At 44.4% G+C, this 22,792-nt stretch overlaps 1 long non-coding RNA gene across 2 annotated transcripts in view; it reads left to right on the top strand.

Moving 5' to 3' along the window:
- LOC134929016 (uncharacterized) overlaps positions 1-22,792 on the top strand; it is a 46,130-nt gene that overhangs the window by 2,891 nt on the left and 20,447 nt on the right. For both annotated transcript variants that reach the window (XR_010178208.1, XR_010178207.1), the window contains exon 2: positions 21,978-22,094. This is a non-coding gene — a long non-coding RNA (uncharacterized LOC134929016). The remainder of the gene's footprint in view (positions 1-21,977; positions 22,095-22,792) is intronic.

Here is a 22,792-nt window from a genome sequence, read left to right as displayed (position 1 = left end):
GGCGCATGTGCAAGCAACTGCTTTTCTGAGCATGCACAGAGCAATATCATGCAAGCAATGCTATACAAATTGCCGTAGTGGCAGCTAACACCAAACACCCCCCCCCCCCCCCCCCTCATAGCGGGAAAAAAAGAAAAAGAAAAAAAGTGTAGTCCCCCACACATCACTAAAACCAGCACCAGGCAGAACCAGCCAGGGGGGATAATGCCATAGCAGGGGAGACTCTCAGTGTGGGGTCCCCCTGCCATAACATTAATCAACCCCCAAGCCAGTCAGCCCAGGGCTGGAATTCCTCGGAAAGTGGGGACCCCAAAAAATAAAAATGGGGTCCCCCCTCCCGAGCAACAACCAGCACTGGGCTGATAGCCCAGTGTTATGCCCCGCACCCCTGGTGGTGGTGGGTGTGGGGTTCATTGTATGTTAATATTGTTCTTTACAGATGGCCTACAGGACCCAGAAAGCCTGCCCCAGCAGGCTGGCACTTGGAGAACCACAAGTGCCAGCATGCCCAGACATAATGGGCCCGCTGGCACCTGTAGTCCACCTGTAAAGAAAATATTAAAATAAAACACCACACTGTCTCCAATTTTTTTTTGTTATTAGACAGGGTCTTCACCTGGGGTTGGCGGACTTTAAGCTCTTTTGCATGGCCGCCGCCTTCCCAGGGCTTCCGGCATCTTCACCCGGGGGGGTGCCATCTCCCCAGGGCTTCCAGCGTCTTCACCTGGGGGGGGGGGGGGTGACGCCACCCCAGGGCTTCCGACGTCTTCCTCCGGCGTCTTCACCTGGGGGGCGGCGGCTGTAAAGCTCTTTTGCATAGCCGCCGCCCATCCAGGACTTCGGCATCTTCTATCTTCAGGAGCTTTTCACTGCTCCTCCTCCGCCGTCGGACTGACGCCGCTGCCTCGCGCTGACTTATATAAGTCAGCCGGAGGGGGCGGGGGAAATGACGCGGTGAGCTGTGATTGGCTTGCGGCGGCCATCTTGATTTTAAAAAATGACGTTGAGGCGCCATTTTTGAAACTGGAACCGCTCCGCTGCCAAACTCTGCAGAATACAGGTATACTCCCACCGCCTGCACCACCGCCGCATCCCGCTAGCCGTGCCACCGCCGCATTATGCCGCCTGCACCACCGCCGCATCCCACTGCCCGCACCTCCGCTGCCACCGACGCCCACACAGTGATGACAGCGGATCCAGTGACGGATTCGCTGGCCAATCACTGTGGCCTCACTGACGGGGACGTGCTTTCATGGGTTGAAAGCACATCCCTGTATGAAAGCGGCACCTCTAATGGTGCCGCTTTCTCATATATTTTCAATGGGCTTTTACTGCCCATGGCTAGGCCCCGCCTATTCCCGCCCTCCGCTCCCATACTTTTCCCCATTGACAATGGGAGGCACCATGATTGGTGCCTCCCAGCCTCATTTACAGAGGATTAAGGATTGGAACAATATAAAGAGGATACATATGACACCGAATATGTGCCATAAGTATCTTCTTTGTATTATTTTAATCATTAATGACAGGGGAGGCACTACCTCCCCTGACAGCACCAGTCCCTGCTGTAGAGGCATATTCATTCAGCCTCTGGGCTTATCGCAGGCTTGCTGCGTTGCCTTGAGCTATTCATTTGCAGCCCTGGGTAAACTGTCAGTCTGTAATTACTGCGGGTTTCTGCTTGCACCCTCCTGAGGTGCGAACAGAATTTTGTATTAAGTAGGGCTTTTTGCCCTTACCATGGCTGCCACAAGCGAATTAACCCATAGCTCTGTGCACTTAACCTGCAGCCTATGGCAATGAAATGGGCTTAAAAATCAATAGCTCCGAGCGTTAAGCTCAAGGCCATCCCCACATGCTCTACGGCTAATTGAATATGCCCCCATAGGTTCACATAACTTACCAAACAAAAATTGATGGGAAAATGAAGCTTTTGTAGATTTTGGAAACCTGGACAAAAGAAATCAGACAATGAAATGTCATAGCCGTTGTTTGCTCTTTTTCAAATATAAGGGGGTAATTCAGAGTTGATCGCAGCAGATCATTTGTTAGCAGTTGGGCAAAACCATGGGACTAATTCAGACCTGATCGCTGCTGATCAGGCCTGAACTGCACATGCGCCGGTGCTGCAGTGCGCCGGAGCATGCCAGACAGGCGATGGCCATCTCAGCCCTGAAATCACCTCTGCCTGATTGACAGTCAAAGTGGTCACTGGGCTGGAGGGGGCGGGCCAGCGGCGTTTGGCTGACATTTTAGGGGTGCGGTCCGGGCAACGCAGGGCCGTGCACGGGGATGGGCCACATGCAGCCACTGCGACCCTCACAGTGACGAGTAGCTCCTGCCAGCGCGCAGGAGCTGCGCTTGGTGGGGAGCTACTCCTAAGGTACAAAAGCATTGCCGCTGTGCGATGCTTTTGTACTTGTGTGACGGGGCAGGGCCTGACATGCGTGGGCAGACTAGCCCTGTGCTGGGCGTCCCCCAGCATGTCTGTGTGACTGATCGTAGCTGTGCTAAATTTAACACATCTACGATCAGGTCTGAATTAGGCCCCATGTGCACTGCAGGTGTGGCAGATATAACATTTGCAGAGAGAGATAGATTTGGGTGGGTCATATTGTTTCTGTGCAGGGTAAATACTGGCTGCTTTATTTTTACACTGCAATTTAGATTTCAGTCTGAACACACCCCACCCAAATCTAACTCTCTCTGCACATGTTATATCTGCCCCCCCTTCCCTGCAGTGCACATGGTTTTGCCCGACTGCTAACAAATTTGCTGCTGCGATCAACTCTGAAATAGGCCCATAGTTTTTTGAAGTTTTTTTTTTTTTTAATGAAAACCTTTAGTAAATATGTACAGTAGGCAAGCAGCTGTACAGTAGTGATTATTAGTCATGATTGATGATCCTGATCTTACACTGTTTTGGGTGCATAAACCGTAATGTGAAACCATCAATCATCTCAAATTAGAGGCCGACATCTACTAATCTGAGAGCATGTGTTGTGCCCTTGAGAGGCCATGAGGATATTTCATGCATAAAGACAGAGATAGCCTAAACTTCATAAATGCTAAAGATAGTTCACTTGTTGCTCTGAATATACATCACATCTTACAGACTGATTAGTTAAATGGCGATGTAGCAAAACATACACTTCCTGTAGATATCTGTATCAAATGATAAAACATAGAAGAGAGGATTGTATCTTGGAATTGATCTAAAGAGTAAAAATCATTCTTGCTATACTGCACTTAAACATACATACAATTAATGTTACACTCATTGGGTAGTAAAGCCTAATGCATTTTTATAATATTCACCTTGAACAAAACATGCCATTTTTCCTCTGAAAATGATGACAAATTTGGCAACTGTAATCCACAAAACATTAAAAAAAAAAAAAAAATTGTATCCAGAGCATTAACTAGACATTTTAGTGCTCTGTGCCAGGAATAGAATGGGGAGGGGTGGTGAGTCCCACCCCAACCCCCGCATGTACTCACTGCCGCCAGCAGATCACCGACACAGCCCCTGCTTCCTACCACCCACCTCCTACGTGAAAGTCCCGTACAGCGCAGTGGTGGACAAGGAACTCACTAGCGCTGCAACACAAATAGAGCGCCCAATCGGGGTCACAGCACACAATGTGCTCTTAGCTAAGGTGCGCTGTGTCACTTCGCACACACGTAGTTACAGCCCTGATTGTATCAAATCAATTGTACAAAATTGCTCAAGAAATGCATCTTGAATTATGACAATTTGGTGCATTCGTAAGTGAAAAGTTTTAAAACAGAGGGGCTAATTCCGACCTGATCAGTGCTGTGCGTGTCTGCACAGCAGCGATCAAGCCTGAACTGCGCCGGCGACGCAGTGCACCGGTGCATGCCAGACAGCCGACGGCTGTCTTTAGTTAACGATCGCCTCTGCCTGATTGAGGGGGTGGGACGGCGGCGTTAAGCTGCCGTTTAAGGGGTGCTGTCCGGCCAACGCAGGCGTGGCCGGACCATGCTGGGGGCGGGCAGCGGCGGCTGCGTGACGTCACACGCAGTCGCTGCAACCCGGGCAGCGATGGGTAGCTCCCAGCCAGCGCGCAGGAGCTGCGCTGGCCGAGAGCTACTCCTGAAGTGCAAAAGCGTCGCTGCTGTGCAGTGCTTTTGTACTTCTGCGAAGGGGCAGGGACTGACATGCGGGGTGGGCTAGCCCTGTGCTGGGTCCCCCCCCCGCATGTCAGTGTGCCTGATCATAGCTGTGCTAAATTTAGCACAGCTACGATCAACTCTGAATCACCCCCCGAAGCCATTTGGACTTGGATCCATTTGCTTACTGAAAGTATCACTCATTTATGTATTTATATTGTGCTGTAAATATGTTATGATACATGCAATACAAAATAAAAATGTAAATATGTCCACAAAAATATTCATTCAAAGAATATCAATTTACACTAAAAATGCAGTTTGTATATTGTCTCCAAGTAATTTTTAATGGTAAACTGGTTACGGGTGCTGTAACTACACACCATCTGTAGGATGGTCAGATAGGTGATCATGGGTTACATGGAAACACCAGTCACAATCATAAAATTGGCCCTTTAGGGCTTCCAAAGGTTACAAATTACTGTAGGACCAATACTGTGTTAGCGAATGGCACCACCGCATCAAGTACTACCAGGATCCCGTATTCTACGGCAGCCCAATCAGATCAAAGCACAGGTTGAACATAGGCTTCAATCACCTCTTAGTAGGCTAGATGCTGTCCAAAAAATGTTCAATAGCTATCTGTCCTGGTTCGCCATTTACATTTATAAAATAAATCAACCTTTCTGCACATCTGTAGATTTTAATATTAATGTAAAGAAAGTTTGTATTTTTTAAAATGAAACCAGGACCCTCTTAAAATAAAGTCCTAACATGGGGCCTCATTCCGAGTTGTTCGCTCGCTAGCTGCTTTTAGCAGCATTGCACACGCTAAGCCGCCGCCCTCTGGGAGTGTATCTTAGCATAGCAGAATTGCAAACGAAAGAATAGCAGAATTGCGAATAGAAAATTCTTAGCAGTTTCTGAGCAGCTCGAGACTTACTCCTACATTGCGATCAGTTCAGTCAGTTTCGTTCCTGGTTTGACGTCACAAACACACCCAGCGTTCAGCCAGACACTCCCCCGTTTCTCCAGCCACTCCCGCGTCTTTCCCTGAAACGCCTGCGTTTTTCCGCACACTCCCAGAAACCGGTCAGTTTCCGCCCAGAAACACCCACTTCCTGTCAATCACTCACCGATCAGCAGAACGATGAAAAAGCTTAGTTATGCCGTGAGAAAAATACCTAACTTTTGTGTAAAATAACTAAGCGCATGCGCTCTGCGAACCTTGAGCATGCACAGTAAGCGACTGATCGCAGTATAGCGAAAATCGGCAACGAGCGAACAACTCGGAATGACCCCCATTGACAAAAATGATCTTGCTTGCTGCTTCTGCTGGTGTACTGTAAAAGGATACAGGAAATGGCGCATATACAGACCATTATATTATCCAGCTGGTTTCAACAAAATCTAAATGTAGAGTGAGAAAGCAGAAAGAGGTGCATGCAAGTTATTTCACCGCAAATAAAGAACGAGTAGATAAAATAACAAGGTTAAAGACTCATTGATACATTGCTGGTGGGCCACATTTGCCTAGTCAAACTCAAAAGTATAGAAAATTAGACAGTTAATTGTATACCATATGTCAGTCTCTATCACTGTGCTTAGGTATAATAAGTTGAGTACTATTCTCAATTACAGAATGCCATTATTACATGATGTGTACAGCTACTGTATATACTGAATTTAATTAATGCAACCACCATGTTTCATTACTAATATCATTTTTATTTTCGACATATGTAAAAATCTTGTGTACTGTGGATATTTATAATCCAGTCCGATGGGATGACCACCTACAGTAGATGGCCACAGTCCCAACTGAGCTGGGGTCAATAGTAAGTAGTAACCAGTAGGAAACTATTACCCAATCCTTTTAGACACTATAGAATCAATCATGGCCTGATCATTAGCGACATCTCTATTAGGGCCGCATGTACTAAGCCTTACAAAGTGATAAAGTGGAGAGTGATAAAGTATCAGCCAATCAGCTCCTATCTGTCATTTTGCAAACACTGCCTGTGACATGGCAGTTAGGAGCTGATTGGCAGGCACTTTATCACTCTCCACTTTATCACTTTTTAAGGCTTAGTACATCTCCCAGTTGAGACATTGGGCTAGGTATGAAGCGGCTGCTTTTGTAAGCCACTGCTTTTCAGCGGGTTGGAGCTGAAAATGTAAAGCACCACTCACATTCAGTGTAAAGTCTGGTGTGCTTTATGCTGAGAGAGATAAAGTGGAAAAGTTGCCCAAAGCAACCAATCAGCTCCTAACTGTCATGTCAAAGACTGTGCTAGATAAATGACAGAAGCTGATTGGATTGATACGTCTCCCCCTGAAAGTGAGTGGTGTTTTACATTTTCAGCTTCAATCCGCTGAGAAGAGGCGGCTTACAAAAGCTGTTGCTTCTTAAATATAGCCCTGAGGGGTAGATTTATACCCCTTTCACATCGCACAAATAACCCGGTACCGACACGGCATATTGCCGTGTCGAACCGGGTCAGTGTGCGATGTGAAAGCTCACTGGGCGATTTAGCGGGTCGCCTGACCCGGTAAATCAACCCGGTAAAAAAGAAGGGTTTTACCCGGGTTGATTACCGGGTCAGGTGCGGTGTGAATGGGAGCCATGTCGATGCGACACGGTTCCCATTCACAAGATAGGGAGAGGCGGCGCTGGAGATGAGCTCATCTCCCGACGCCGCCTCCACCCCCGCCCCTGCTGCTGCTGCGGCCTCCGTTGTCATGGCAACCGACCCGGTATATTGCCGGGTCGGGAAGCCTGCAACGGAGCGCAAATGCCGGATCCCACCCGGTAAGTACACGTTTGTCTTACCGGGTAGGACCCGGCATTTGCGGTGTGAATGCAGCATTATTAAGCTCGGTGAAGTGATAAAGTGGAAGGTGATAAAGGACCAGCCAATCAGATCCTAACTTCCAAGTTACAGGCTGGGTTTGAAAAATGACAGTTAGGAGCTGACTGGCTGGTCCTTTATCACCTTCCAATTTATCACTTCACCGAACTTAATAAATCTGCCCCTTAGTCTGAAATAACCCAACTGTTACTGTAAAGAGACAGAGGAGATGAGACTATCCCCTATTTGTTATTCCTATAGCAGTAGCATTCGTGCATCTGTGATAATTCCAGTTTAAACTAGAGATGTGCAGGTTCGGATTTACCTGGATTTACTTGGATTTTTACCCGGATCTCAAAACAGCATCTTATTGGCTATCAAACTGTCACATGTTTTGTATAGCCAATAAGAAAAATCCAGATAAATCCGAACTCACGTTAATCCTGGCGTTAGGAGCCGAGTAAATCCGAACCCGCACATCTCTACTTTAAACATGCTTTACTGCTCCCTTACTATTACTATATAACGTTCTATAAAATATCCTGTAAAATCAAATAATAACAAAGTGTTACTGTATATGTAAGTTATGTTTACTTTTCTCCCCTTAAGTCGTGTGTTACAATTAGAGGGCAGTATCTATTTAAGAATGCATTTCTGTATATTCTCCCACAGCTCATGATTAACAAGTCGATCCTACAGGAATGACTTACGAAGATGTAATATCGACAATATAAATGAAATAAATAAATGAAAACAATTGTCACCTCTGTATCTAACCACTAACACCAGCTGCAGAATTAACAAATTGAATGTCGTCAGTAAACAGGAGTTGCAGATATGAAGTTCATTACTAGCAGCTCTGGGTTGTCTTCAAAGCTGAGTTTAAACAACTCTGCTGATTAAATTCCTTGCGGGAACCTTTGCCAGAGACAGTTACAAAATACTAACATCTGACAACTTTTTTTTTTTTCTTTCCTACATGTTCCAATTATTTGCCTCCTATCTGCAGGTGCTGGCAAATATCAGTGTTTTTGGCCCCACTGTCTACAGCCTTATCCTGTTGGCGCCTGATTCAGGACTCTCACATTACAGCAGTAGGTTCTGGTTTGAACTGTGAAAATATAGGAGCATTACTCTCTCTCACTTTCTCCTCTGTCTTGCTCCCCCCCTTCCTCCTTCTTTCAAATAACATGAAAGTGCCAAAGTGGAGCGTTCCCTAAGCTGTGCTCAGACACATTGTTAGATGGAGACATTAATAATCTTGGCTGCTGCTGTACTGAAAGACTTCCTTGCCCTGTTTTGAAAGTGATAATTTGATGACGGTTTGCTGGGTTACTTAGACATTACATTTTAACAGTTGCTTAAGTCATACAGTTTGAGGTCAAGGGCTGTGCAAAAAAAAAAAAACTAATTTCAGCAAACCTGAATCGTCATCTACACACTCCTATTGGAGAAAACTCCAGTAAGTACATGGCACACTTGGCAACATCTGAACAAAAATTTTAGATATAATTTACTCTTGGAACATGGAATATTAATGTGTTAAGTTCAAAGCACTGCATACAGACATAAGACTCTACACCTATCCATCCTAACCTAACCAGTGCACATGGTCATAATTTCATTCTATCACACTCTATAGCAAGGACACGTTTAGCTAAGCAGCTAGTAAACTATCCCCCTTTTATCACAAACATACTGTATTTGGCCAATATGTAATGCAGTATCTTTTTATGCAGTACCGATCTGGCTAATAACAAAACCAATGTGATCAGTGGCACCCTTTAGCTGGTAACATCATCATATCATGACCAGCAGTATCCAGCATCTTCTAACTAATAGCAGCAGCAAAGTCAACACTCGGTGACTAGCTGCTTCCTTTTCTCCTGCCCATGGGGATAATTTGCACCTTGGCTGTCCAGCGTTACTCCTTCTCACAATATTCAGCAATCTGTAAGAATGCTGGTGCCTCCTCTGTGATCCCTGAAAGCCATTAAGTGCTACCGAATGTTTGCTGCGGCTAAGACTGACTGTGACATGTAGGCAAAATGCTATGACCACTGGACATAATAATAATAATAATAATATAATGACATTATGTACAGGGTTGGTATCGATATCCTGGCGCACAGGATTCCGACGGGCAGAATGCCAACAGCGGCATACCGATGTTCAAATACCAATGAATCCCGGTGAGTATTTTAACCCTAATCCTATCCCACCCCTCGGACAGTCTAACCCACCCCTCCCGCATTTTAACCTTAACCCACCCCTCAAGCAGCCTAGCAGTAACCGTCCCCTCCCGCAGCCTAACCCTAACCATCTTCCTAGTGCCTAATCCTAAACCTACTGTCGAAATTCTGAGTGCCAGGATATTAACTACATCCCGCTGCACATAAATATATGGTATACAAACTAAGAATAGATACTGAGAATTATAGAAATCATATCAAAGAAAGAAGCTCAGCAAATTTTGAGGAACATATTTCCTTAATCTTCCAGGAAATCAAATTGTTATTATTTAAATATATTGTACGTATTAATTTCTACTGCTGCTTATTTATGTTTTTCAACTCGCAAGATGTTAGGCAGTCTATCGGTGGGAGGAATCCAATTACCCATGGTCAATGACCGTGGGTAATTGTATCGCCTGGGGCCATCCAATTGGCCTTGATGCGACGCACTCCTCCCCACAATGCCAGCACTTATAGCTGATTATGCTTCGGGTGCCTCAGTGGCCTGCCGGAGCCGTGATAGCACATGTGATCGGGGACCCTAATTTGATAGAGCGATAATGACCATTGGTCAAAAATTCCAATATCCGTCTTTTTCGATCCGCTGAAAACGGATCTCACCTAATTGGATACCTCCTTATGCCTCTTTCGATTTTCTTGAGCAACAAACATATCCTAACTTCTAACAGTCAGAGGCCATAAAACCATGACACACTAGCAAATTCTCCATTATCACATAGCTAGGTTAGCAAGCAGAACGACAGCCTTCAAAACACACTGTCATTAAGTAGACATTCAAATAAATAATGACAGATAATGTATATAAATTACAAGATTTTACAAGTACCAGATAATTGTCATTGTTTTGCTATAATACAGTAACTTTTGTTACTTTTGAACCTCTGGTTACAGAGAGCACAAAATAAAAAGGTTATTTTGCAATAAAGTTAACAAGTGACCCCAAAAATATCAGGCGCTCTACTGAAGTGCTTACTGCTTAGCTATTATTACAGAGCACAGAACATAAAAACAGTCACTGGATTGGTTGTTCTGCCGAGGAGAATAACTGTTTCAATCACATCTGAACACTTAGCTCTCAGTCTTGTAAACCTCTGAGATGTTCAGTGTTTGGATGAATTCATAGGGGGATTTTATTGAAATACCTCTCTCATCTTTTTGAAGTTCTATTTTATTGCACAACCAGAACTGACGGCCAGGAGCAATAATTTGCATCAAATAACTGTTGGTCTGTTCCCATTGCAAAAACACCATGTTTTCTAGGTAATTAATAGCATGTGTTTGGCAAATTGATGGCTCTCAGGGACTGTTTCATTAGAGCAGTGGTTCTCAAACTCGGTCCTCAGGACCCCACACAGTGCATGTTTTGCAGGTAACCCAGCAGGTGCACAGATGTATTCATTATTCACTGACACATTTTAAAAGGTCCACAGGTGGAGCAAATGATTTCACTTGTAATTCTGTGAGGAGACCTACAAAACATGCACTGTGTGGGGTCCTGAGGACCGAGTTTGAGAACCTGTGCATTAGAGCAATACACTGAGGGAAAAGCAAAGCACCAGTGCTTTCTGCTGCTATTTACTGAACTTCCTCCTTTTAATGGTATCCGGTCTTTAGGTTGACCACAATTAGGTTGACAGTAATTAGGTCGACCATTGTTGGTCGACATGGAAAAAGGTTGACATGACGTTTTTTTAAATTTTTTAATTTTTTTTACTTTTTCATACTTTACGATCCACATAGACTACGATTGGGAATGCCCGAAGAATGGTGATCGAAGCAAGCCATGCGAGGGGACACGGTGCACTTATTGGGGTTCCCGGGCACTTTACGCAGAAAATGACACATTTTTTTTTTAAACCTTATGTCAACCTTTTTCCATGTCAACCTAGTGACTTTGTCGACCTAGTCACTGTCGACCAATAGTGGTTGACCTAATGACTGTCGACCTAAGTGTGGTCGACCCTATGATCCACACCCCTTTTAATATATAAGTCGGATTTATAGTTCGAAACACAGAATTTGACGGCAGATAAGAACCTCTTGGCCCATCTAGTCTGCCTGAAGCTCCATCATCTTCATCTCACAGCTAGGAGAAAATAACTCCCCTATGCAACATATTCTGTGAATCTTCTAAAGCAAAGCTCAAATTGTCAGCCAGCAGTTTAACAGCAACTTGATTTGAGTAAGTGCACCTACTGTAGCTTTTCCCATAGGCACATAGGATTACAGATCAAGATGGCTACATGGCATGGGAACTGCAGATTGCACAGGAAGAGTTGGAAAGGAGAGATGGCGTCCCAATAGAAGTATAGAGTAGGTGAATCAATGTTGTTTTTGTATACAGTAGATCAGTGGTTCTCAATCTTTTTCCACCTGGGTACTCCCTGGCATTTCCATAATTTGAACCCCAACACTTGCAAAGCAATGTTTTTATAATGAATATAATTGCTATAAGATAAAATATTTAGGCACCACTATTTATAAAAGCAATAAATGTACTTAGGGGCATCAGAACGTTTTTAGGTTGGGGGTATCATTTTATATCCGTGCCCCTAGATCGCTGAATGTTACCTCCTCCTTTTATATGCCTCATAAATAATGAAATGTTTCCTCATAAGACCTCCATGCATATTTGTGACAAAACACAGAGAGAATTTTTGAGACCGCCATACAATACAGATCATTTTTTAGACACCAAACAAAACAGCGTTTTTGTGAATACCATACAATACATAGCTAAATTGTGAGACCACTATACAATGTAAAGTGCATTTTTTGAGACAGCCACACAATACAGTTAATTTTGTAGACCACCATATAGTGCAGGTTTTAGACCACCATGCAATACAGAATTCGGTTTTGAAACCACCATGCAGTACCATAGTAACTTTAGTGGGGTAATGTTAAAAATTCATGTGACCCTTGTCCCGCACTGATAGTCACTATAGTGCATATGGTGTTTTTAATAGGATGTGAAGAGAACATTTTGACTGTTCCAATTGCTTCTGTTAAGACTGACATGCACAGATTGTTATTAGGCTTAAGTCATAACACAGTGGCTTTGAGAATAGGTAAATAGATGGATTTAATATGTTGTTAATCAGTTATAATCAGACAGGTGTATCCCACTACAACTTTGTGTATCCCACTACAACAGGTGTATCCCACTGAAATATCCCATTGAAATAAATTAGTGATGAGCGGATTCGGTTTTACTCGGTTTTACTCGGTTCTCAAAACGGCATCTTATTGGCTATCCAAAACACGTGACATCCGTGAGCCAATAAGATGCCGTTTTGAGAACCGAGTAAAACGGAGTAAAACCGAATACGCTCATCACTAAAATAAATGCACATGACCACTATCTCCCATTATAGTGTATGAATAGCGGGAGCATGCATATGCACCTGCTCTGCTATGCCGTGACCTGTGTGCTGTGATGCAAACACATTGCAGCCATAACAGAAGAGGACACATCTGTAAATGGATCAATACTGTCCCCTACCACTAATAAAGTACAGCATCAATGTATGGATGTATACATTTCTGGGGAGAAACCACCCATAATCTCAAGGAGGATAAAAGGTTGTGATGTGCGATACAGCTTGGCTTTTGTAAGTGGAACAGATATGGGTAGATGTGTCCAGTGTCCAAGTACTTCAATCTGGGATAAATTTACTAATATGGGAGTTATATTTAAGATGGGATGTTGCCCATAGCAACCAAACAGATTCCAGGTATTATCTTCTAGAAGGTGCTAGATAACAGAAGTAGAATCTGATAGGTTGAATGGGCAACATCCCATCTTAAATAGAACTCCCATCGCTGTGGAACGCAGACCGGAAGTTTGGGATTCGCGTCTACACCCGCTGATACACACTTGCCTAGGGGATGGAACGCACGCGCCCTGGCTTCCGGTCATGGTGGAATGCAGACCGGAAGTCCAGGACCCGCGAACGCACTGTGGGAGCTGCTTTTGTGAGCCAATGACACAGCCAATAAGTAGCTGTTTAATTGCTTATGGTCTACAGAATAGGTAGATGAGTTTTGGGAGAATAGTTTGATGTTTTCAGCGTATTGGGCTTCACTTCCAGCCACCATAACACTAATTTCGAGGGGTATTTTAGGAGGGTCTAGGCATTTGGGTAGGTAAACCTGCCTCTTCTGTGGGATTGTGTCCTGAGGAAGATTACGATTACTGGCCAAAACATTGACCGCCATAACGGCTTCCACTTTGTGAGTAAATAAATACCATTTGGTTATGCTATAAAGACCCTGGTGAGTTCCTTTCTGGAAAATTTATGTTCATGGATTTCTGACTGAATGCATTGGAGTTGCACCCCAGGCAGTTGGTTTACAAAAGAATAGAGAGTGCCAACCTATCGAAGATATATATAAATAAATATGTGTGTATATATATATATATATATATATATATATATACAGTATATACACACAGTATATATGTTATGCACTGTTATATACCTATTGTTTATCAATATACTGCTAATAGCTTATACTACATTATAACAACGTTGTGCTGTGACCTTTACTTGATTACGGTATGTATTCATGGTTAAAATTTATAAAGCCAATATTGACTCATACATTTACACTCATACCCTCATTAATTGACTCAGCATCAAAAATCGTGAACTGCTGTGCTGTAAAATTACTATTCAGCAAAATAAATCCCTTTATAATTATTACCTTAATCATTGGCATAAATAATTAGCACCCACATCATCAGTTAATTTCATTTATATTTATTAACCTCTCTCACTCTAATCAAAAGAGCAATCCATCTGAATTAACTCCAGTTAAAGCATAACCCCTTCATCTTAACTCTGTTACTGCATTGACTCCTACCGCCTCATATTTTACCAGATTATACTGATTAACTTTCCTCATCTATACAGGTGCAACTGGGGTGCTTTGTGAGGAGGCGGAACCACCAAGAAAAAGGTGGAGACATGCACTGTAGGAATAGGCTGCATGGCCTTTGCACTGCAAAGAGGGAGACTCCGAGTAATATTTTTCACTTCCTCCAACTGGGGACGCCCACCGTCTTATCTGCCCACCCCACCCTTCTATCCTCAAAATGTATATTGCCAACAGATAAGAATATATATTTGTTGTCCTGCAGGTAGCCCAGTACATTGACTAGGGCCATCGTCTCACAATGTAATTGGATACTGGTGCTAAAAAAAAAAATTGATGGTGATAAAATGTGAAAGAAAAAAAAATTGGGCTAATTAGATATCCCCCTTAGTATATCTATATTATTTTTATAACAATTACAGGGATACAAGGATATAAGTTCATTTTTTAACATGATTACATTTTTTTTTAAACCTGTTATTTCAATCAAGTTCAAACTGGTAAAACATTAACACGCAATACCATAGGCTGCTGTCAATGGGCCTGATTTAGAGTTGGTAATAAAGTAATAGGCCCTACACACTCGGCGATGTGCTGTGCAGCCGAGCTGCCCGACCGCCGATACGGGCAACGGGCGACCCGGCGGCGCGGGGGGGGGGGGGCAGTGACGGGGGGAGTGAAGTTTCTTCACTCCCCCCGTCATCCGGCTCCGTAGATTTGCAGGGAAATATGGACGATCTCGTCCATATTGGCCTGCATGCACAGCCGACATAGCACCAGCGATGAACGAGCGCGGGGCCGCGCATCGTTCATCGCTGGTGCCTCCACACTGCACGATATGAACGTTATCTCGTTCATTAATGAACGAGATCGTTCATATCGTGCAGTGATATCGGCATGTGTGTAGGGCCCATAAGAAAGAGCAAGTAACTGTAAAACAATGTTGCAATGCAAGGGGTACAAATTATTATTATTATTATTACTTTTAATTTTTTTTGCATGTCAGAGAAATACTGGCTGCTTTTGCATGTAGCCCACAGATGCCGGACAGCTGTATTTTTACACTACAGTTTATATTTCAGTTTGGACATGCCTCCCTCAAATTTACATCTCACTGCACATTTTAAATCTGACACACCATCAAGGCAACATGGCTTGCCCAAGTGCATACTTACTTGCGCTTTCTTGCTTTATTCCCAACTCAGAATCAGGTCCATAGTCACAAGTTCTGACAATAGTCAAGGCCATAGCTAAAATAGGTGCAGATTTATACACACATCACTAGGGGGGCCAATCCTAGGGCTTTTTTTCAATCCCAGGTATCGGGATTGAAAAATTATCAATCCCAGTATTGGGTTGAAGATTTTTAAATTAAAATCTTCAGTGCCCCCAACCCCTTCCCAGACCCGCTCAGCCCACAGAACTACACACAATCCTCTGGAAGTGCGGACAGGTTCACTTGCTGTGGGCGGTGAAGGGCGATCTGGGCAGCGCAGGCATCAGGCTGCGCAGTGTGACCTCTGACTTTACGGCACGCTTCACAGTGTGCACAGCTGGGGGCAGGGGGAGCCAGGAGGAGGGAGCTGGGCAGCGTCTGAGCCTCCTGAGGAAGCTCTGCGCTGCCATGCAGTGAAAAAGTGGCTATCTAATCCCCAAATCCCCAGGATTGGAGCTCCAATCCCAGTATTGAATCCTGGCCAATTTTAGGACCAAATCCCGGGATCCCGCCAATCCTGATCTCGGGATTGGCCACCCTACACACCACTCATTTATAAAAACATGCTGTAGCATAATTTACTGGTGCAGTTTTTTTTGTTTATTTGTTCAGGTCAGTTTGGAGTACTACAGTTGGGTTCACACCTTTCTGACCAGGGGCTTGCTGGCAACTTTCAGCCTGGGGGACAAACACAAGCAAGTGACCCCTTCATAGTGAAATACGGCCCTTGACATGGCTCTGTATGTCTGATGGATGGGAGCCAGACAAAGGATCCTCCCTGGCCAGGGGCATAACTAGAACTTTGCAGGGCCTATAGCAAATTTTTAAAGAAGCTCCCATAACTTCTAGAGAAACCTCACTCCACAGCACTCTACCGGAGTGGGTGTGCCTAGTGCCAGGTATGAAGCTAGGCTATCTGTCACCAAAGACACAGCTCAGCCTCCCCTCCCCAAGAAGATAATAGTCACCCATTGCTTGTTTGAATACAGACATCGACTTAAATGTTTGTAGGATTAGGGCAAATCCAATTACATTAAGGTGGCAGTACTTGGTGAAGTTATTCTGTGTTCTAGGCAGTCTTCACTTTTAAGTAATAAGTTTCACTGCCTGTACTACATTACCTTGCCCACCACAGAGTATCACATTGACCACCATACTATAGAGAGAGTATCAATGACCACCATATAATGCAGAGAACATTATGTCGACCACCATATAATACAGAGAGCATCAGTGACATCCATATAATGCAGAGAACATCCCCCCAGCCCAGCCTGCCATTGTTTCCAATGGTATAACCCAGCGAAGCAGTTATGCTTTAAATTCCTCAACAAGTTTGCTTCATGGCTTCCTCACTTCTTCTCTTCTGATATTCCCTCCATTATCCTAGGTGTTTCAACATCCTTATCGATATCCTCACAAAATCCCCTGCTTCCAAACTGCTTAACCACACATCTTCGCTTGGTCTCTCCAAGTGGACCTCATCAACCTCTCATGTGAATGGAATCTCACTTGATCTGGTCTTCACCTACCGTTGTGATATTTCTGATTTCTCCAACTTCGCTTTCCCCCTCTCTGACCACCACCTGCTCTCTTTTAACTTATCTCTTAATGCTTCTCCATCTCTATCTCAAAAGATTACCATCACTAAGCGTAACATTGAGGCTATTGACACCAAATCCCTATCCTCCTTGTTCGACTCCCTTCTCTCTCCTATTCTCTCCCTCATGCCCTGAACAAGCCACTTTGCTATATAATGCATCCCTTACTTCTGCTCTTCTGTTGCTTCATCGACCACTATTCACCCTTGCAGATTAATACCTCAACCCTAGCACACCAAATTCACCAGATATTTGCAAAATTGCTCATGTACTGCTGAGCAGTACATGAGTACTGCCACTTACTTCACATCCAAAATTGACTCCATGGGCGGGATTCAATTATTTTCACCCCTTTCTACACCCATTCTGTTTCTGCCCTCGGGGGCATGGTATCATTATTTCAGCTTGCTGCCCTTGGAGTAGCGAAGCACCCAACCCTTTACACGGCTAAACCTGATTACTATGGGCGCGATATGCATGATAACGGGGATAATTTTAGACAGGAGATTGGGCGTGATATATTATTTGAATTCCACCCCATATGTCAGGACATCACATCCCACCAGACCATCAGCAACCAGCCACCTCCTAATCATTACCACCCCTCCCCATCCCTCTCACCAACTCTGACATCTTTTGCCCATGTATCTGGTAAGGAAGTCATGGCCCTCATCTGTTCCTCCCTCCCACCACCTCCCCACTTGACCCTAATCCCTCCCGTTTCCTCCGCTACCTCTCTCCTTCTGCCTGTTCCCATCTTGTCCACCTTCTCCATCTCTCCCTCTCATCAGGCTTTGCCCTTTCTGTCTTCAAGCATGCACTCATCTCCCCTATTCTTAAAAAACCTACCCTTGATCCAAACACCCTCTCCAACTACCTCTATCTCTCTCCTCCCTGTTGCCTCCAAACTCCTTGAGCGTATTGTCTACAACCACCTTACTGCCTTTCTTTCCTCCTAATCACTGCTTGACCCATTCCAGTCTGGCTTCCGTCCTATCCACTCCATTGAAACCACCCTCACAAAAGTCTGCAATGACCTCCATGCTTCCAATTCTAAGAGACCTCTCTGCTGCTTTTGACACTGTGGACCACACCCTCCTTTGGCAAATCCTTCACTTTTTTGGTCTGCGTGATACTGCATTCTCCTGGCTGTCCTCCTACCTCACTGACTGTTCCTTCTCTGTCTCCTCTCATGACTCCCGCTTCCCCCCCCCACACACACACACGCACATACTTCTACTAACTGCAAGTGTCCCCTAAGGCTCTTTTCTTGGTCCTCTACTTTTCTCTCTCCGTACATCCTCTTAAGGTTAACTCATTAGTGTTTTTGACCTCCAACATAATATACCTTTCTTCCCCGACCACTCCCCCGCTATCCTCACTCGTATCTCCAACTGTCTCTCTGCTTTCTCTTTTTGGAAGTCCCGCACAACCTCACCTCCCACTATTTCATTATCTATTGATAGCACAACTATCCCCTCTAGCCCCGAAGTGTGCTGTCTTGAGGTAATCCTTGACTTCTCCCTCTCCAACCTACACATTCAGCACCTCTCACAAACCTGCCAATTTCATCTAAAAAATATTCCCAGGATCAGACCCTTTCTCACCCAGGATGCTACTAAGACCCTTATCTACTCACTGGTCATTTCCAGACTGGACTACTACAATCTTCTCCTGACTGTCATACCTGACAAATGCCTCTCTCCACTCCAATCTGTCCTTAATGCTGCAGCCCGGCTCATCTTTATCAAACGCACTATGTCCACCTCCCCTCTCCTACAATCCCTTCACTGGCTTCCCTTTCAGAATCCAATTCAAGTTTCTCACACTTACTTACAAAGCCCTCACCCACTTTCTATGGAATTCTCTACCTCTCCCCCTCAGACTCACTACCTCTCTAGAAAACTTCAAACGGGCTCTCAAAACACACTTCTTCACTAAACCCAGCCTTATCTCATCCTAACCCTCTGTTCCATGCTCACTGTCTACTCCATCTGTGTCACTCCTGTCTGTCTGCCCCTCCCCTTTAGAATGCAAGCTCTCATGAGTAGGGCCCCCTTCCCTCATGTGCTTATCCTTATCTTACTTCAACCATCTTCAACGGTACAAAGTCCCGTGGTTTTCTGCCATGTGATACTTAGGTCAGTGTTGTCTGTAGATGTAGCTGTGTTCACTTAGCCTGTATGTATCCTATATTGTCTTCAAGTCTAAATCATTGTTTTCCTGTTTTGATTATTCATTTATGTACTCTGGAATTGGGTGCTGCGGATCCCTTGACGCAATATAAAGTATAATAATAATGTAACAATACATCGCATACGCTGTCGTACACACTAAGATCCGCTGTACGACAACACAATGTATCGTAACATGCTGCATTTAACTACAATGCCCCGGGCATTGAATCATCCCATTGGATGTGCACCACTATTGCACAATGTATTATATAGTAGTGTGCACCTAGCTTTAGAATGAAGGCACCATACAGACAGCTGCTAATGAGTGATTTAAGGAGTCCTGGTATCTGTAGATATATATATATATATATATATGTATATATATATATATGTATGCCCTTACATACAGAAATCCAATTGCTAAGCACTTTGGCCAATTTAACTGGATCGCAGGGATGTGGTACCAAATTACCACCCACTGGCTGCTTTACTCACCATTCACTTATCTAACATGCAGTACTGTATATTTGTGCAATTTGTCTTTGAAAAGTCAAAATGTTCCAATTGTCATGATATCTGCAAAGGTCACAACTGTTGATGAATTACTTTTTAGTTAAATCTGACATGTACAAATGGAGCCGACATAACAGAACCAATTATAAGTATGACAATGTGACAAAATAATTCTTGACGTGTATATTTATTGGGTGATTATGCTAATGAGGGCAATGTAACATGTAACACTAACATATTAATAGTAATTTCTGTTGTAAACATTGCGTAGTTAGTACAATCTGTATCTTGAGGTTGTAAATTCTCACATGTAATGAGTCATTGTGTAATGCAGATGTGTTAGTTTGTATCTTCTGGTATTAATTATGCATACTTAGGGCCTAATGCAGCTTGGATCGCTATTGAGACAGAAATTGCAATTTTCTCAATCCTGCTTCTGCTAAAAATCGCATGTGAAGAGCCGCCCAGGTTAAAGACGCCTACCAATGCAATCACAAAATTGCGTATGCAATCGCAGAATTGCGATGCATACGCAGAAATCGAGCACCATCGACAATTGCGGTTGACCCTGGGATACTCAAAATAATGAGAATGCAGTCACGCCATGTTTTTTGTCGCAATCCATTGCAACTGATGTCAGATACACGCCCTGGAAATGGCCATGATCCACCTACGTTTTTCCAACCACACCCCACAAATGCCATGTAAACACTCACAAACGGTCACTACCTGACAATCAAAATGTGATTGCATTTCACTAAATTGCGATAGCAAATTAGCCTTCGTGCACGCACAATGCGTTTGCAGTGCATGCGCAGTCTGCCAATAATCACCCGATTTGTAGTTTTGCAACTGAAACTGAATTAGACCCTTAGTCAATATTCTGTTACATCAAATGAGATATAATGTATCTGGTGGCATAGTATGCAAGTTATTTTCCATAGCACAGGGCCATTATATGTAAAATATTGCATTTAAGAAACATTTTATTTTTAGAATACAATGCAAATACAATGCAAATGGAGCATTCTGGGAGAGCATGGGTGGTCGTAGATACAGGGGGCCATTCTGAATTGATCGCTTGCTAGCTACTTTTTGCAGCCGTGCGAACGCATAGTCGCCGCCCACTGGGGAGTGTATATTTGCTGTGCAAGTGTGCGATCGCATGTGCAGCCGAGCGGTACAAAAATAGTTTGTGCAGCTCAGAACTTACTCAGCCCTTGCGATCACTTCAGCCAGTCCTGTCCCCGATTTGACGTCAGACACCCACCCTGCAAACGCTTGGACACGCCTACGTTTTTCCAAACACTCCCTGAAAACGGTCAGTTGCCACCCACAATCGCCCTCTACCTGTCAATCTCCTTGCGATCGGCTGTGCGAATGGATTCTTTGTTAAATTCATCGCACTGCAATGATCCGCTTTGTACCTGTACGGTGCACCTGTGACCTGATCGCTGCGCTACGAAAAACAGCTGCGTGCAATAAGGTCAGAATGACCCCCACAGAGCAATACAATATGCAGAAATAGGGGGCGATTCAGACCTGATCGCTGCTGTGCATTTTCGCACAGCGGGCGATCAAGCAGTAACTGCGCATGCGTATGCACCGCAATGCGCATGCGTGTCGGACAGCAACATAGGATATCACTGATCTGCAACGGGGTGGTGTGAAAAATCCGATCACATGGGCGTTTGCAAGGTGATTGACAGGAGAAAGCCGTTTTTGGGTGGTAACTGACTGTTTATTGGGAGTGTCAGGGAAAACACAGGTGTGCCCAAGCGTTTACAGGGAGGGTGTCTGACGTCAGCTGCGGCCTCGATCAGCATGTTGTGATCGCACTGTAGGAGTAAGTCCTGGGCTGCGCAGAGACTGCACACAGTGGATTTTTGAAGCTCGGCGTACACATAGGATCGCACACTTGCACGGCAAATTTACACTCTCCCTGGAGGCAGCGACTATCTGAACGCAGGACAGCAAAGTTAGAAGCCCAGTGATCAGGTCTAAATCACCCCGATAGTACACTTTACACTTTACAGTTAACACATGGAAGAGGTATCCCCCACAATAGTTGAGTGTGAGACAAATTTGCATTTCCAAAAATAATTAATTCTCAATCTGAGATCATTTGAGACTGCTTGTAGATATCAAGACCAATATGTTTGCATTACACAACTATCATAAATAACGTCCAGGGTATGCAAGATAATAACAAAGTATTGATTAATGTAAAACCTTTTCTTTACTCCAAAAATGTAGCAGTATTAAATAACAAATATTTGATTAACAATAAGTAGGTCTGCAAATGTTTCTATAAAAGTTGATGTAATAAAAACATCTTGTTTCAAAAGGTCAAGTAGCCCAGCACCCAGCTTCCTGTTCCCGGTCTCCTGTTTTGTGACATCATTTGCACTGGAGGGGGTTGCCAACTGAGGGCATAACAGTACCCTTATATGACACTACAAAAGGTAGTTTATTATGTAATATTTCATATGTTTACTTTTATTGAGACTGTTATTCAAAAATTATAGCTCAGTGCAAGGTTTAGTAGCACCAGGGACGTGCAGTCAGGGGAGGCAGGGGAGGCAGTGCCTCCCCTGTGATTAATTATTAAAATAATAAAAAGAAGATACTTATGACACATATTCTGTGTCATAAGTATCTTCTTTATTGAATCCTAATCATTTTACTGCTTTAAAGCAGTTTGGGAGGCACTGACAGCAGGTGCCTCCAGGGGATAATGTAAACGGGACAGTGCGGGGGGCGGAGACTAGCACTGGTCTGTAAAAGCCCATGAAAAAACTTAGGGAAAGCGGCACTGTTCCAAGTGCCTCGCTGACAGGGACACCACCCCCATGTCAGCGAGGCACCTGTGATTGGACAGCGGATCCAGGGCTGGATCCGCTTGTCCAATCACCCACATGCGGCGCTGGAGGCGGCGGGTCCCGGCGTTAATGATAGCCGGGAGTAGTGGTGGGCAGTGTGTCTGCGGCTCCCCCCCCCCCCCCCTTCCCGTCCTCCGGCTCCCGCTCACCTTACCAGCGGCGGCGGCAGTCCTGCGGAGTGTGCAGCTCTCCCCCCGTCCTCCCGGCTCCCGATCATCTGACAGGCAGCAGCAGTGGCTTGTGCGGCTGTCCTCCTCCGCCGGCTCCAGCAGCAGCAGGTT

This window comes from Pseudophryne corroboree, chromosome 5 (assembly GCF_028390025.1).
Source record: "Pseudophryne corroboree isolate aPseCor3 chromosome 5, aPseCor3.hap2, whole genome shotgun sequence".
Taxonomy (NCBI): domain Eukaryota; kingdom Metazoa; phylum Chordata; class Amphibia; order Anura; family Myobatrachidae; genus Pseudophryne; species Pseudophryne corroboree.
The sequence above is the reverse complement of the archived record's forward strand: the minus strand, read 5'-3'. Positions and strand labels throughout refer to the sequence as shown.